General features: G+C 36.2%; 1 long non-coding RNA gene and 1 pseudogene across 2 annotated transcripts in view; both read right to left on the reverse strand.

Moving 5' to 3' along the window:
* Window positions 1–11,131: 11,131 nt before the first annotated feature.
* Window positions 11,132–16,327, reverse strand: part of LOC111728568 — a 14,514-nt gene continuing 9,318 nt past the window's right edge. Inside the window, exon 3 of the long non-coding RNA XR_002775821.1 lies at window positions 11,132–11,311. This is a non-coding gene — a long non-coding RNA (uncharacterized LOC111728568). The remainder of the gene's footprint in view (window positions 11,312–16,327) is intronic.
* Window positions 11,330–12,359, reverse strand: LOC100943392 (annotated as a pseudogene). The gene has a single exon (XR_154635.3). The product of XR_154635.3 is annotated as a glyceraldehyde-3-phosphate dehydrogenase pseudogene (transcript).

Consider the following 16,327-nt stretch of genomic DNA (forward strand, 5'->3'; position numbering starts at 1 on the left):
AGCAAAGTACCTATTTTCAACAGTCTTCTTCAAAACTTTAAGGTTACTTTCACAGCATCAGTAAAAATATTTAGATTTCCATCTAACACATTTCTTCACTTATGTGAGTAGGAATGCTCTCAAAACCTTAGTCCTTTTCTCTTGCTTCTTACTGGACCTGCTTGATTAAACCATTTTCTTACTGGCTGGGACTAAAACATTAGATAAGAACTCGTTACAATGTCTTCCAAAAAACCAAGATAATCTCAATACAAATTTTGATGGCCAATATGACAAGATATTAGGGATATTTTGTTTTCTAATAGCAAGTATGTTGAAAAACTTCAGAGAATTTTATAATACCTATAGATGATTCTATTACAATATAAAACATTCATTAACTTGTCTTCACTATTCCCTATGACTTTAAATTACAAATCTAATTAAACAACAACAGAGTTCCTTCTCTATTTAACCCTGTGTACCAAATGGTGTAAATGCCAAAAATAAGAAACATTTTAAGAAATCTCATATTAAGAACCTTGGTTACCATTTAGCCTCAAGGATAGAAGGAAAAGAAAAGAGAAAACAAATTTATAAAGGAATAATGGATGTAAAAGAATATTCCTTTGGACCTTAAAAAAGTTCTCCATCTTCCAATGCTTCAACATAATGCCAAAAATAAGAATTTACTGAATGAAAATAGCCAAACATTTATAAGACATATTATTTTTCTGACCAAAGTGCAATGATTTTTAAACCTTCTTAAATAAATCACTGAAAAATAATATTCAAAAAATACAAATGGAAAATTTAGCCATTAAATTGCTTATTATTTATGTTAACCTTATATTTAGTCTAGAGAAAGAAACAAAAAAATTTGAAATGTTACTAAAACGCTAACCAAATCATTTTAGCATAAATCTGGCACATGCATTTCAAGGTTCCACTGCTAGCAATTTTGTTAAGATCAATTGAATCATATAATCACAGTATAATAAAGCGTAAGGAACATTAGCCATTACAAGTGACCCTTGCCCATACCCTCACATTATGTTAGAATAATGCTGACAATTCCACCAGGTTCTGAACTCTCAGTGCTCCCAGCCCAAACATTAGAAACAAAGAATATTGCCCTGTCATACAACTTTCTACAAGCTGTAGTAAACAAAGCATATTTTTTAAAACCTTTCTATGGGAAATGGTCAGTTATTTTACAAATACTAAAATATGGCTAAGAATCTATTTTGTGAGTTTGTTTATGCAAGAACTTACTGCACAGAAGTTCTTTGAAATTTGGTGGACAAATCCATCATTGAAAGTTTGCTATTGATGTCTTCAATTGTAATTGCTGAATTTTATTTCTCTTTGCAATTCTAGAAGTTTGTGTATTTAGGGCTCTGTTGTTTGGTATGTATGTTCATAATTGTTATGTCTTTCTTATAGATAAATGATTTTATCATAAAATATTCTTTGTCTTTAGCAAAAATTTTCGTTAAAGTATACTTTGACTGATAAATGCTTCAGCTTTATTTTAATTATACTTCATACGGCATATATTTCCCTATCCCTTTACTTTCAATAAATTTGTATCTTGATTTTAATTACTTGTATGTCTTATTATATGCAGTGTATGATTGGATTATAATTCTGGTTTTTCTTCTCCATTATGAAAATCTCTGCCTTTTGGATTGGAATACTTATTCCATTTATATTTAATATAATTACTTATCAGATAGCATTTATGTCAGCCAATTTGCTATTTATTTTCTATTTGTCTTATGAGTTTTTGTTCCTGTGTTTTCTCTATTGTTGTCTTCTTTTTGTTAAATAGATATTTTTCTAGGGTGCCACTTAAATACAATTGTTATTCTTTTTACTACATTTTTTTCAAGTTTTTTCTTTAGTGGTTTCCCAAAGTATTACAATTCAATTAATAATTTAAAAAATCTAGTTTGAATTAATACCAATTAATTTGTATAGTTTCCAAAATCTTTGCTCTAACATGGGTCTATTTTCTCACTCCTCATTTGTATTATTATCATAAAATTACATCTTTTCCCACTTTTATTATAGTTGACAAATTAAAATTTTATACAGTCAATGCTTACAATGTGATGTTTTGATATATATACATATTGTGAAATTATTACTATAGTCAAGCTAACCAACATGCCAATCACTTCCCATAGTTCCATTCTCTGTACAATGAGAATACACAACATCTACTCTCTCAGCAAATTTCAGGTATGTAAAACAACTATAGTGACTATATTATGTGTTAGATCTCTAATTCTTCTTATAACTAAAACTTTATACACTTTGAACAACATCTCCCCATTCCTCTTACCCCCCAGTTCCTGGAAACTACAGTTCTCTTCTCTATGTCATTTCTGAGTTCAACTTCTTGAGATCCCACATATTAGTGAGATCAGACCGTGTTTGTCATTCTGTGTCTGGCTTGCTCTACTTAACATAATGTTCTCCATGTTCATCTATGTTTCTGTAAATGACAGGAAACCTTTCTTTTAAAGGCTGAATAGTATTCCATTGTGTCTATCTACCATGTGCTGTTTATCCATTCATCCATTAATTAACGCAGGTTGATTTCATATCTTGACTTTTGTGAATAATGCTGCAATGAACATGGGAATGCAGCTACCTCTTCAAGATTGTGATTTTATTTTATTGTATATATACTTAGGAGTGGGACTGCTGGATAATATAGTAGTCCTATTTTTAATTTATTTAAGGAAGTTCTATACTGTTTTTGATAATGGCTATACTAATTGACAGTCATACCAACACTGTTTAAGGGTCTCCTTTTCTCTATATCATTATACCTTATTTTTTGACTTTTCAATAATAGACATCCTAATAGTTTTGTGATGATATCTCATTTTAGTTTTGATTTGCATTTTCCTGATAATTAGTGATGTTGAGCACTTTTCACATGCCTGTTGCCTATTTATAGTTCTTCTTTGGGAAAATGTCTCTTTAGGTTCTTGTCCATTTTTAAATTAGATTATTTGTTTGTTGCTATTGAGTTGGAGACATTTCTTATATATTTTTCAGTATTAATCACTTACCAGTTATGCAGTTTGTAGACATTTTCTCTCATTCCATAAGTTGCCTTTTCATTCTATTGATTATTTCCTTTGCTGTGCAGAAGCATTTTAGTTGGTTGTAGTCTTAGTCTTTGCTTTTGGTGTCATATCTAAGAAAATCATTGCCAAGACCAACATCAAAGAATTTTTTCCAGAAATTTTATGGTTTCAGGTCTTACATCTAGGTCTTTAATAGATTTTGAGTTCTTTTTTGTGTATGGTGAAACATAAGGGTACAATTTTATTCTTTTGTATTTGGATATCCAGTTTCCCCATTGTCATTTATAGAAAGACTATCCTTTCCCTATTGTGTATTCCTGGTTCCTTTGTTGAAGATTAGTTAATTTAATGAGTCTATTTATTGGGTCTCTATTCCGTTTGATTGGTCTGTGTGTCTGTTTTTATGCCAGCACCACACTATTTTGATTATTGTAGCTTTATAATATAATATGATATCAGGTAGTATGAGGCCTCCAGCTTTCCTATTCTTGCTGAAGATTATTTTATTGATTTGGGTCTTTTGTGGTTCCATACAAGTTTTAGGATTGTTTTTCTATTTCTGTGAAAAATCTCATCGGAGTTTTGGTAGGGATTGCATTGAATCTATAGATCACTTTGTGTAGTATGGATATTTAAAGACTATTATTAAATACAAATTATTAATATTAAATCATGAAGATAAGATATCTTTTATTTGTATCTTTTTATATTTATCAATATTAAATATTTCATAATTTCAGTGTAAAGATTCTTCACCTTCTTAGTTAAATTTACTCCTAAAGTTTGGTTGTTTTTTTTTTTTATGATATCATAAATAGGGGTCAGTAGTGAAAAATTATTGTATTTTTTTGGTGGTGTCATATTTTCTTAATTGTTCATATATCTTGAATTCATGCATTGCTGTATTTTTATTTAAAGTAGCAGTTACCTTCTCCAGTCTTTACTGACTAACTTCAGGAGAGAAATACCTTCCCCAGTATTTCAGGTTAAGAATTCTGAAGTTCTGTCAGATATTTTTTAGGGATGAACCTTCTCCATACCTCTTGTTTCCTCAGTGGGAGAATTTCTTGAGATTGTATGCCTTCTCTATATCCCATCAATCCAGACAAGGTGCTAAGAACTTCCTGTTTGTTTTTTCTAGGGTGGAGTCATAAAATCCTCAAGTTTGTGAGCCTTTTCCCTGTTCTACAAAGTGGAGCCAGCTATCTGCCTGTGCTTGTAAGCCATCTGGACATATTCTCACTTGCTTTTTACAGGGCCTATTCTCAGCCACAGAGAGGTTGAGATATTTGAAGCATTTGGTATTCTAAGAGGTATCTGGGGAGGAGGGGAGCCATTCCAAGTGGCTTATGAATGGGTTTTTGAATGAGTTCATGAATTAGTCCATGATATAGTTAGTAGAATCACTGGCAGTTCTAAGCCCTGGTTGCTGTCAGTCCCCACCTCTCTTCCCTGCTCGTACCCTTTCCTAACAATTCAGCTATGCTGATTATCTCAGTATTCTGGGTGGGATGAGAATAATGTGGGTTTCTTGGGCAGTGTCTTGCATGCCTAGAGAAAGTGAACACTTGCTCATTATGTTCTCACTTTCTCCTGTGGGAGAAATCATGGGCTGAAGGGGTCTCTGTCAGTACTGAGCTATGCCACTTTGGGGGAGGGCTGATGCAGGTAAAGTAAAACTGTTCTTCTTACCTCTTCAACGTATCCTTAATTTTCTTTTTCTTTTTCTTTTTTTTTGCCCCAGTGGTGTGCTAAACTCTACCCTCAACTCCTGAAAGTACTCTTACCCATGATTGTCAGAATTGGTGCTTCTGTGGGGGAGTAAAAACTATTCTGCTATCTTGCTGACATCATCACACAATTATATCTTTACATGTTTATAAAATCATCTTATAAGACTATCAACAAAAATTTATAATTGAGATTATATTTTCAAACCAAATGGGAAAAGACATTTATACTTTCTTTTGAATTTACATATACAGATACCTTTGCTGGTGTTCTTTATTTCTTCACGTGGATTTAGGCTACTTTCCAGTCTTTCTATTTCAGATGGAGGGAGTTTCTTTAGCATTTCTTTTGGGACAGGTGTTACAAAAATAATTTGTCTTAGGTTTTATTTATCTAGCAACATCTGTATTTCTCCTTTTGAACAAAGTTTTGGTGGATACAAAATTCTTGCTTGAGTTTTTCTTTCACCATTTTGATTATGCACATCGTCTTTTGTCCTGCATAGTTTATGATAAGAATTCAGTTGTCAATCTTACTGAGGGTCAACTGTATGTGATGAATTGTTTTTTTCTTACTATCCTCAAGATTTTTGATTTGTGTTTCTCTTTTCACAGTTTTTGAGCTTATCTTAATTGGAGTTTATTGATCTCCTTGGACATGTAAATTAATACGGTTTTCATCAAAATGGGATGGTTTGAGCCATTTTTCAAATATTTTTCCTTCTCCTTTCTCTTCTTCTGAGATTCCAATTCATACATACATTGCTACAACAGATGCTCTGCCACAGTTCTCAATAGCTCACTCCATTTTTCTTCATTCTTTTTCCTCTGTTCCTCAAACTTGGCAATCTCAATTGACCTATCTTACCTAAGTGCACTGATTCTTCTGCCTGCTCAACTCTGTTGCCAGAGGGCCTTTTGTGTAACTTCTATTTCAATTATTTTATTTTATTTCTTTTCTTTTTTTTGAGACAGAGCCTCAGGCTATCTCCCTGGGTAGAGTGCCATGGCATCACAGCTCACAGCAACCTCCAACTCCTGGGCTCAAGCAAGTCTCCTGCCTCAGCCTCCCACGTAGCTGGGACCACAGGTGCCCGCCACAACGCCCGGTTATTTTTTGGTTATAGCCATCATTGTTGTTTGGCGGGCCCGGGCTGGATTTGAACCAGCCACCTTAGGTGTATGTGGCTTGGTGCCTTAGCCGCTTGAGCCACAGGCGCCAAGCCTATTTTATTTCTTTTAGCTCCAGAATTTTCATGTGATCCTTTCTTATAATTTCTATTTATTTGTTGGTAGTCTATATTTGGTATGATGTCATTTTCATACTTTAATTCTTTATACATGCTTTCTTTTAGTTCTTTGAACATACTTTGAATAGCTGATTTAATGCATGTGTCTAATAAGTCAAACTCACTGCCTTTTCTAAAGAATAGTTTATAGTGGCTTATTCTTCTCCTCCATGTGATATACTTTCCTGTTTCTTTGTATGTCTTATAATCAATTGTTGAAAACCCAGTGTTTTATATATAATGTGGCACCTCTGTAAATCAGATTTTCCCCTACACAGAGATTTTTTTGTTGTGAATATTTGTTGCTTTAGCCTGCCTTGTTGTGCTCATTTCTATCAAGACTATTTATTATTTATTTTATGTTGTTGTGAATGTTTGTTGTTTTGGCTTGCCTTGTTATGCTCATTTCTATCAAGACTATTATTGATTTTATGGAGTCATGGAGTTTTTTATTTGTTAGTTTGTTTCTGAGACGGAGTCTCACTTTGTCACACTGGGTAGAGTGCTGTAGTGTTGCATTAGCTCATAGCAACCTCTAACTCTTGGGGTTGTGCTGTCCTCTTGCGTCAGGCTCCCTAGTAGTTGGGACTATAGGAACCAGCCACTACACCTGGATAGTTTTTCTATTTTTAGTAGAGACAGGGTCTTGCTCTTTCTCAGGGTGGTCTTGAACTCCTTACCTAAAGCAAGGCATCCACATCAGCCTCCCAGAATGCTAGGATTATAAGTGTGAGCCACCATTCCTGGCTGAGTCATGGATTTTTGGAGATTCTTAATCTGACTTTCCGGAGGCAGTTTTCCTGTATTGATTGATTGTTAAATAGAAAACCAATCTCGCATTCCTTGGATCATTTGTGGTTGACCATAAAATATTTCTACATATTTTATATTTCATTTGTTAAAATTTTGATTAGTTTTTTATTTATGTTTATGAGGAATATACATTGTTGCATATATGTGTATATATACATTATATATGTGATTTTTAAATTTCTATTTTTTTTCTACCTGGGTATTGCTATCCATATGGAATGAGTTGAAATGTATTACCCTCTTTAAAGTTTTCTAGAATATTGTACAGAGTGGGTATTATTTTTTTAGTTCATGTGAAGCTACATGCACCTAGAGTTTTCTCTATGAGGTTTTTAACAACAAAGTCAATTTATTTGATATAAAGCTATTCATTTTTCTACTTCTTCTTCATTTAATTTTTATAGTTTGTGTCTCTCAATAAATTTTTCCACTTCATTTAAGTTATTGAAAAGTATTGGAATAGATTTTTCATAAATTTTCCTTATTATCATTTTAATATGCACAAAATCTGTAATGATGTCACTTTTTACATTTCAGATGTTAGTATTTGTGTCTTGCTTTTATTTTTCTTCTTAATCACTCTGGTTAGAAGTTTATTGACATTATTCATCTTCTCAATGGACTAATTTTCTATTATGTCCATTTTTCTGTTTTCCTCATGGAAACAGTCTTAAAAACTCTATTTTATGTATAAATACACCTTAATTCAAAATTAAAAAAGAAAAAACAACACATCTACTAGTCCACATCAATTTGGAGGTAAAAATCAGCCTCAACAATATGTTACAGAAGAATATATCTAGACTGGATAGGTTTTCTCTCAAATTTTAGTAGTCTTAGTTTACTTCTGTCTGACTGGGTTAGGTATCTTCCCAAATGTGGTTGTTTTACAAAACTCCAAATTCATCATTTCCCCATCTGTGGAACTAGATTTTTTTTTTTCCTGTAAAATAGTTGTTTTGTTTCAAAATATTATGGTGGTATAAATATTTTTGGTTACATGTGCAGGCAGAATGGGGACCAAAGACCGCATTTTTGGCAAGGAAAAACATCTCCAGAAAAAGGGGAAAACAGGTGGAATAAAACTGAACTGAACAAGGTGGAATAAAAATAGGTTAGCTAGCTTACTTTTAAATTAGCTGCTAAATTCCTTATCTGAGCAAGGTGGAATAAAAATAGGTTAGCTAGCTTACTTTTAAATTAGCTGCTAAATTCCTTATCTGAGCAGTTCCTGCTTGTCCTAGAAGCCTGACCTGTAGGGGCTGCAGCTTGCAAACACTCCTTCTGGGTCTATGAATACTCTGAAGAAACAATGGCCACAGAGGAAGCTGCATGCAAGGCCTGGCAAGAAACATTAACTAGGCCGTTTCCTGCTGAGTCAACAAAGCAAATGCTCATTGTGGAAATTTGTATTATGGCTAGTGCAGACATCAAGGGGACAGCTGGAGCCCGGAAATATGGTCAGGAGAGTTTGTGTATCCTTATAACAGAGGAAGACTTCTCTGGGTTGGAGATGAGAGGAAAGTTCCTCTTTCCCACTGATTCTTCTGAGAAGACTGACACCTCCAGTGGTGCTTTACTCCACAGTGAATTAGTAAGGATTAACCCTACTGTGTGTGATTTGTGTATATGACCACAGACAGGAGGTTGCCCCCACACAAGGCTCAGGTTTTGTATTTCTCAAGGATGCTCAGACCCTTAAAGTTAATGATTATAGAAACAATAGGAGCTGACATACTTACTCAGAGAAACTGCTGTTTTTCTTCTCTCCCTCAGCTTACCCTCTGGACTAATGAAGAAATAGCCTTTAATAAAAGTTAAGTGGAACAAACACGTGGGGCCTTTTGTTGGAACCCCACTAACAGGCTATGGCCTGTGTTTCTCACCCTTGAAAACTCTATTCTGCATGTCCTGTCTCTTTGTCTCTCACTGCTTCTGACTTGACTTTTCTTCAGTTGAAAGATTCCAGCTCTACAAGTCTTACAGGACCCTGCCCCCAGGGTGAGACCCCAGCAACATGGATCATTTTTATAATGCTTGAGTCATGGTTATAAGTGCGCCCTTCACCCAGAGGGTATTCACTGTACCCATTAGGTAGGTTTATTTGTTTACTTCTTTTTTTAAATTTAGGGTTATTGTCAGGGTACAAACAACCAGTTTACAATTTTTTAATTTGTTAGGTAGAGTCCTTACACCCAAAACATGTGCCATATATCCATACCTTGTGCCCTTAGGGTGGGAGCACACCAGCGCCCTCTCCTCTCCCTGTTCCCTTATTCTCCATTCCCCTAAATTGAATGGAATTAAGTTTTTCTCCTATGTGGGAGTGTGTAAGATTGTCTACTGGCTGCATAATAAAATTGAGTATCCTAGAAACATGCTTCTCCATTCTTGTGATACTTTACTAAGAAGAATGTATTCCAACTCCATCCAGCTTAATCCAAAAGATATAAAGTCACTATCTTTTTGTATGACTATAAGTACTCCATGGTATACATATGCCACAGCTCGTTAATCCATTCCTGAGTTGATGGGCATTTAGGCTGTTTCCACATCTTGGCGATTATAAATTAAGCTGCAATAAACTTTCTAGTGCAAATGTCTTCATGATAAAATGATTTTTTTTCTTCTTCTTTTGCTTATATGCCTACTAGTGGGATTATGGGGTCAAATGGGAGGTCTAATTTGAGTTCACTGAGGATTCTCCATACATCTTTCCAAAGAGGCTATATTAATTTGCAGTCCCACCAACAGCATAAAAGTGGCCCTGTCTCTCCACATCTGTGCCAGTATCTGCAACTCTGGGACTTTGTAATGTGAGCTAACTTAACTTAACTGGGGTTAAGTGATATCTCAGGGTGGTTTTGATTTGCATTTCTCTGATGGTTAGGGATGATGAGCATTTTTTCACATGTTTCATAGCCATTCATCTGTCTTCCTCAGAGAAGGTTCTGTTCATGTCTCTTGCCCAGTCATAGATGGGATTGTTTGCTCATTTTTTGTTGTTTGAGTGCTCTACAGATTCTAGTTATCAACTCCTTCATCAGATTTGTAATATGCAAATATCTTTTCCCACTCTGAAGGATGTCTATTTGCTCTAATTGTTATGTCCTTAGCTGTGCAGAAGCTTTTCAGTTTAATTAAGTCCTATTTGTTTACTTTTGCTGTTGTGATTGCCACATAAGTCTGCTTCATAAAATCTTTCCCCCTCTCCCACAGGGAAAAGCTTTCTTCTAAGATTTTTATCATTTCATGTCTTATATTTAAATATTTTATCCATCTTTAGTCAATTCTTGTAAGTGGTGAAAGGTGTGGGTCCAATTTCAGTTTTTTACAAGTGGTTATCCAGTTCTCCCAACACTATTTATTGAATAGGGATTCTTTTCCCTAGCATATACTTTTGTTTGGTTTATCAAAGATCAGATGGCCATAAGAGGCTGGTTTTATCTCTACATTTTATATTTGGTTCCATATGTCTATGTCTATATTTTTGTGTAAATTTCATGTTGGTTTGATTACTGTGGACTTGTAATATAACTAAAAATCTGGTAGAGTGATGCCTCTGGTGTTGTTTTTAGTACTAAGAATTACCTTGGCTACATCAAACTTCTTCTGGTTTCATATAAAACAAAGAACTATTTTTTTCCAGTTCTTTGAAGTATGATGTTGTCAGTTTGCACTGAATCTATAGATTGCTTTGTGTAGGATAGACATTTTAATAATGCTGATTCTTCCTGGCCAAGAGCATAGTAGGTTCTTCCATTTGTTGATATGTTCTGCTATTTCTTTTCTTAGGGTTCTCTAATTCTCTTTGTAGAGTTCCTTCACTTGTTTTGTTAGTTATATTCCTAAGTCTATAGCTTCATTTTCTTTGAAGCTACTGTGAAGGGAATTGCATTGTTGATTAGCTTCTCAACTTGGCTGTTATTGGCATATACAAAGGCTACTGATTTGTGGACACTGATTTTGTATCCTGAGACATTACTGTACTGCTCAATTACTTTCAGGAGTCTTGTGGTTGAGTCTTTGGGGTTATCTACGTATATGATAATATCATCAGCAAAGAGCAAGAGATTGACCTCCTCTGCCCCCATTTGAATGCTCTTTATATCCTTCTCTCACCTGATTGTATTGGCTAGAAATTCCAGCCATTGTTGAATAGTAGTGGTGACAGAGGACATCCTTGTCTGGTGCCTGTTTTTTTTTTTTTTGAATTCAGGGAACTTTATTGATGTTACATGACAAGGTGGGGCTCCCTAGGCCCCTCCTGTTCTTTAGGGGGTCTGGGTGGAAACTGTGTTGAAGGGAGATTCTCAGTGAGGTGGGGGACTGAGTAGGCAGGGGCACCCCAGCAGCTAAGGGCCTTTCTCTTCCTCTCGTGCTCTGGCTGGGGCTGGTGGTCTGGGGGTTCTTACTCCTTGGAGGCCATGTGGGCCATAAGATCCACCACCCTGTTGCTGTAGCCAAATTCATTATCATACCAGGCAATGAGTTTGACAAAGTGGTCATTGAGGGCAATGCCAGCCCCAGCATCAAAGGTGGAAGAATGGCTGTCACTGTTGAAGTCAGAGGAGACGACCTGGTGCTTGGTGTAACCCAGGATGCCCTTGAGGGGGCTCTCTGATGCCTCCTTCACCACCTTTTTGATGTCATTGTATTTGGCAGCCTTCTCCAGACGGCCGGTGAGATCCACGACCGACACGTTGGCAGTGGGGACACGGAAAGCCATGCCAGTAAGCTTCCCATTCAGCTCAGGGATGACCTTGCCCACAGCCTTGGCTGCATCAGTTGAGGCAGGGATGATGTTCTGGACAGTCCCGCAACCATCACGCCACAACTTCCCAGAGGGGCTATCCACAGTCTTCTGGGTGGCAGTGATGGCATGGACTGTGGTCATGAGTCCCTCCACAATGCCAAAGTTGTCATGGATGACCTTAGCCAAGAGGGCTAAGCAGTTGGTGGTGCAGGAGGCATTGCTGACAATGCTGAGGCTGTTTTCGTACTTCTCGTGGTTCACACCCATCACAAACATGGGAGCATCAGCAGAAGGGGCAGAGATGATGACCCTTTTGTCACCCCCCTGTAGGTGAGCCCCAGCCTTCTCCATGGTGGTGAAGACGCAGTGGACTCCACAACATACTCAGCGCCTGCCTCACCCCATTTGATTTTGGTGGGATCTCCCTCCTGGAAGATTGTTATGGGATTTCCATTGATGACAAGCTTCCCATTCTCAGCCTTGACTGTGCGATGGAATTTGTCATGGGTGGAATCATACTAGAACATGTAGACCATGTAGTTGAGGTCAATGAAGGGGTCATTGATGGCGACAATATCCACTTTGCCAGAGTTAAAAGCAGCCCTGCAGACCAGGCCCCCAATCCGACCAAAGCCGTTTATTCCGACCTTCGGTTTCACCATAGTGCCTTGGGGATGCGGCTGGCGCTGCACTAGAAGTGGCTGTCTGATGAACGGGAAGACCAGAGAGCCCTGGTGCCTGTTCTAAGTGGAAAAACTTGTCAGTTTTACTCCATTCAGTATGATATTAGCTGTGGTTGCCCCCTAGATGGCTTCAATTATTTTAAGATATGTGCCACCTATATCTATATTCTTAAGTGTTCTTTTTAGGAAAGGATGCTGGATTTTTATCATGCCTTTTCTGCATCTATTGAGAGGATCATATGGTCTTTGTTTTTGCTTCTATTGATCTGGTGAATTACATTTATGGATTTGCATATGTTAAACCAGCCTTGTATCCCTGGGATAAAGCCTACTTGATCATGATGTATAACATTTTTAATGTGTAGCTGAAATCTATTGGCTAAGATTTTATTGAGTATTTTTGCATCAATATTGATTAATGAAATTAGTCTGTAGTTCTCCTTTTAAGTTGAGTCCTTCTCTGGTTTTGACATCAGGGTGTTTTGGATTTGTAGAATGTGTTGGGGAAGGTTCCATCGTTTTCATTGTTTTAGGATTAGTTATGTAGCAAAGGTATAAGCTCATCTTTGAAGGTTTGATAGTGTTCTGATGTGAACCCATCTGGTCCAGGGATTTATTTTTGTTGAAATAATTTTCTTTATTGTTTCTTTTATCTTAGTGCTTGATATTGGTCTGTTAAAGAGATATGTTTCTTACTGGTTAAGTCTAGGGAGATGGTATGACTTCAAGTATTGGTCCATTTCATCCACATTGCCAAATTTCTGGGCATAGAGTTTGTTGTAGTCAGAAGTAATCTCTTGTATTTCTGTGGTATCTGTTGTTATTTCCTCTTTTTCATTTCTGATTGAGGTTATTAGAGATTTTACTTTTCTGTTTCTAGTTAATCTGGTCAAAGGTTTTTAACAATTTTATTTATTTTTTTGAAGAGCCAACCTTTTTGTTTCATTAATTTTCTGAATGATACTTTTGTTTTCAATTTGATTTATCTCTGATTTAATTTTGGTTATGTCTTTTCTTATGCTGGGTTTGGGATTAGATTGCTTTTCTTCTTCCATTTCCTTAAGATGATTCATTAGGTTGTTAATATGTTCACTCTCTGTTTTTTGAATATAGGTTATCTAATGTGATAAATTTCCCTTTTATGACTTCTTTTGAACCTGTACCCCACAGGTTTTGGTACCTTGCGTCTTCATTGTTGTGTTTGAGAAATTTAATAATTTCCTCCTTTATCTCTTCTTTAACTCAGCTGTCATTCAGCATAAGGTTGTTCCTTTCCCATGCTTTTGTATGGGGATTTTTGTTAAGGTTAAGTTCCACTTTTACTGCCTTGTGGTCTGAGATTAAAAGGTGTAATTTCAATTCTTTTATTTTTTAATTTTATTCATGACCTAGGGAATGATCCATTTTGGAGTATGGTCCAAGGGCTGATGAGAAGAACATGTATTCCTTAGCTTTGGGACAGCATGTTCTGTATATGTCTATTAAGCCTATTTGTTCTAGGGTTGCATTTAAGTCCCTTGTATTTTTGTTTAATTTCTGTTTAGAAGATCTGCCCATTCAACTAGAGGGGTGTTAAAGTCCTCAGCTATTATGGTGCTATAGGATATCATCTTGCTCAGACCAATCAATGTCAGTTTTATAAATCCTAGAGCATTTAAGTTGGTTGCATAAATATTTAGAATTGACATGTTCTCTTGATGTTCCGTTGACTGTATGAAGTGACCATATTTGCCTTTCTTAAGATTAGTTGCTTTAAATCCACATGTCTCTAAAAATGAGATTACAGCCCCTCCCTCCTTTCTTCTGGTTTCCATTTGCATAAAATATTGTTTTCCAACCCTTTACCCTGAGTCTTGTTTTGTCTTTCAAGGAGACAGCATGCGGATGGCTTGTTCTTTTTTATCCAATCTGCTGGGCTGTGCCTCTTTAATGGGGGGAATCCAAGCCATTACTTTTTAGTCAGAGAATTGATAAATGTGGTGGAGTTCTATTCATCTTGTTTTGTGAAGGTCCATTGCTTAGTTTTATCCTTTGCATCATTGTAGAAGCCAGGTTTTGTCCTTTAGTTTGTGGGTGTCTACTTTGCTGGTACTCTATTGGGATGTTCAGTGTGGAGAATAGGTCTAAGTATTTCCTGCAGAGTTGGTCTGCTGTGGCAAATTTCTTCAATGTTTGCATATCAGTAAAAGATTTATTTCTCCATCACTTTTGAAGCTTAGTTTAGCAGGATACAGAATTATGGGCTGAAAATCCTTTTGTCTAAGAAGGTTAAAGGTAGGTGACCTTTTCTTCTGGCTTGGAATGTTTCATCTGTCACCCTGGGTCAATTGGTGCTTGCTTCTGGCCGTTTGCAGAATTTTCTCTTTCATCTTGACTTTGGACAAGTTCATTACAATGTATCTTGGACATGCTCTATTTGTGTTGCGATGACCCAGAGTTGACTATTCCTCTAAAAGGAGTATTTTGGAATCTTTTGTGGTACTTAGGAAGTTTTCATTTATCATATTCTCCAGTAGGGCTTCTATTCCTTTGGTATGTTCCTCTTCCCCTTCAGGAATACCTATAATTGATATGTTTGGACTATTTATGAAGTTCTATAATTCTCTGAGTGAATATTTTATTTTTTCTCTCTTCTTTTCTGCCTCTTTAACTGCCTGGCTTAGCTCAACAGCTTTATCCTCTAGCTCTTTCTTTCTTCTCCATGGTCTAATTTGTTATCAATACTTTGTACTGCATCTTTAAGTTTCTCGACTCCTTTAAGTCCTTAAGCCCCACCATATCCTTTCTATATTATTCACATCTTTCATCTATTTTTAGGTTCTGTTTTTCTGCTTTCTAATTCTCTTTATTGTTTTGTCATCCACATTTTTAAATTCCCTTCTGTCATTTCCATTAATTCCTCGTGGGTGGAATATTCTGTGGTAGCTGCTTCACGATCCCTTGGGGGATTTGCTCTATTCTGGTTTTACATATTGCCACAATTTTTCTGTTGATTCTTCCTCATGTATGTTTTCTTCTTGTTTACTCCCTTCTCTTACTTCTTCCTTCTTACTCTATACTTTGCTTTAAATTACCTTATCTCTGAGCTTAGGTGTTGAAGTCTTTTGCTATAAAGCCAAAAGGAAGATAAGGGTAAACAGTGAGAATGGAGAAAGAACTGAAAAAGGAAAGAACTAAAGAAAAGAGAGAAAAAGAGTGACAGGAGAAATGCTTCTGTTTTGTGGCATGCTTTAACCAGACCCACTGCTCTAGGACCTTGGGGGCCAGGCTGGGTGGTCATTCTAAGTCAGGAGCTCCTTGCCAGCTTGAGTGAAAGCAAGACCTCACTTCTTCCAAATATAGAAAGAAATAAGCAGTATGTCACAGTAGGGACCTATCAATACCTTCTTTTCAAAGGCCAAAGCTAGGGGTGGTGCCTGTGGCTCAAAGAATAGGGCACCGGCCTCAGGTACCAGAAGTAGTAGGTTCAAACCCAGCCTCAGCCAAAAACTGCAAAAACAACAAAGAAACAAAAAGACAAAGGCTGAAGCTAGAAGGATATTTAAGACCATGTGCTTGTGGCCTCCTTGTGCCAGACCAATGCCATGAACCCCCAGCCTGAGCAAGATGATATGACCCACCAGCCATCAGAGAAGAGAAAAAAAATGAAAACAATGAATAAAAAATTGAAAATATAATTTCATGAGATAAAGAAGAAAAGCTTAGCTGTTGCATGAGAAATTTATGTGGGAAAGATGAGAAAAGTAGAAAAATCTTTACCAAGGGAGAGAAATATAAAATAATGAATAAAGGGGGCTGAAAGACTATTACAAAAATGGAAGAGCCCTTACTATTGCAAAAAGCAAAAGTGACACAATAAAAATACAACCCAATCAAAAAAAAAAAAAAAACTAAACAAAAAGAACTACAACAATAGAATAAAAAATAAAAGAAAAAACTAAAGAAAAATTGAAAAAAGAAATAAAAAATG

This window comes from Otolemur garnettii, unplaced genomic scaffold, assembly GCF_000181295.1.
Source record: "Otolemur garnettii isolate 467f Iridium unplaced genomic scaffold, OtoGar3 scaffold00170, whole genome shotgun sequence".
In the NCBI taxonomy this organism is placed as follows: Eukaryota; Metazoa; Chordata; class Mammalia; order Primates; family Galagidae; genus Otolemur; species Otolemur garnettii.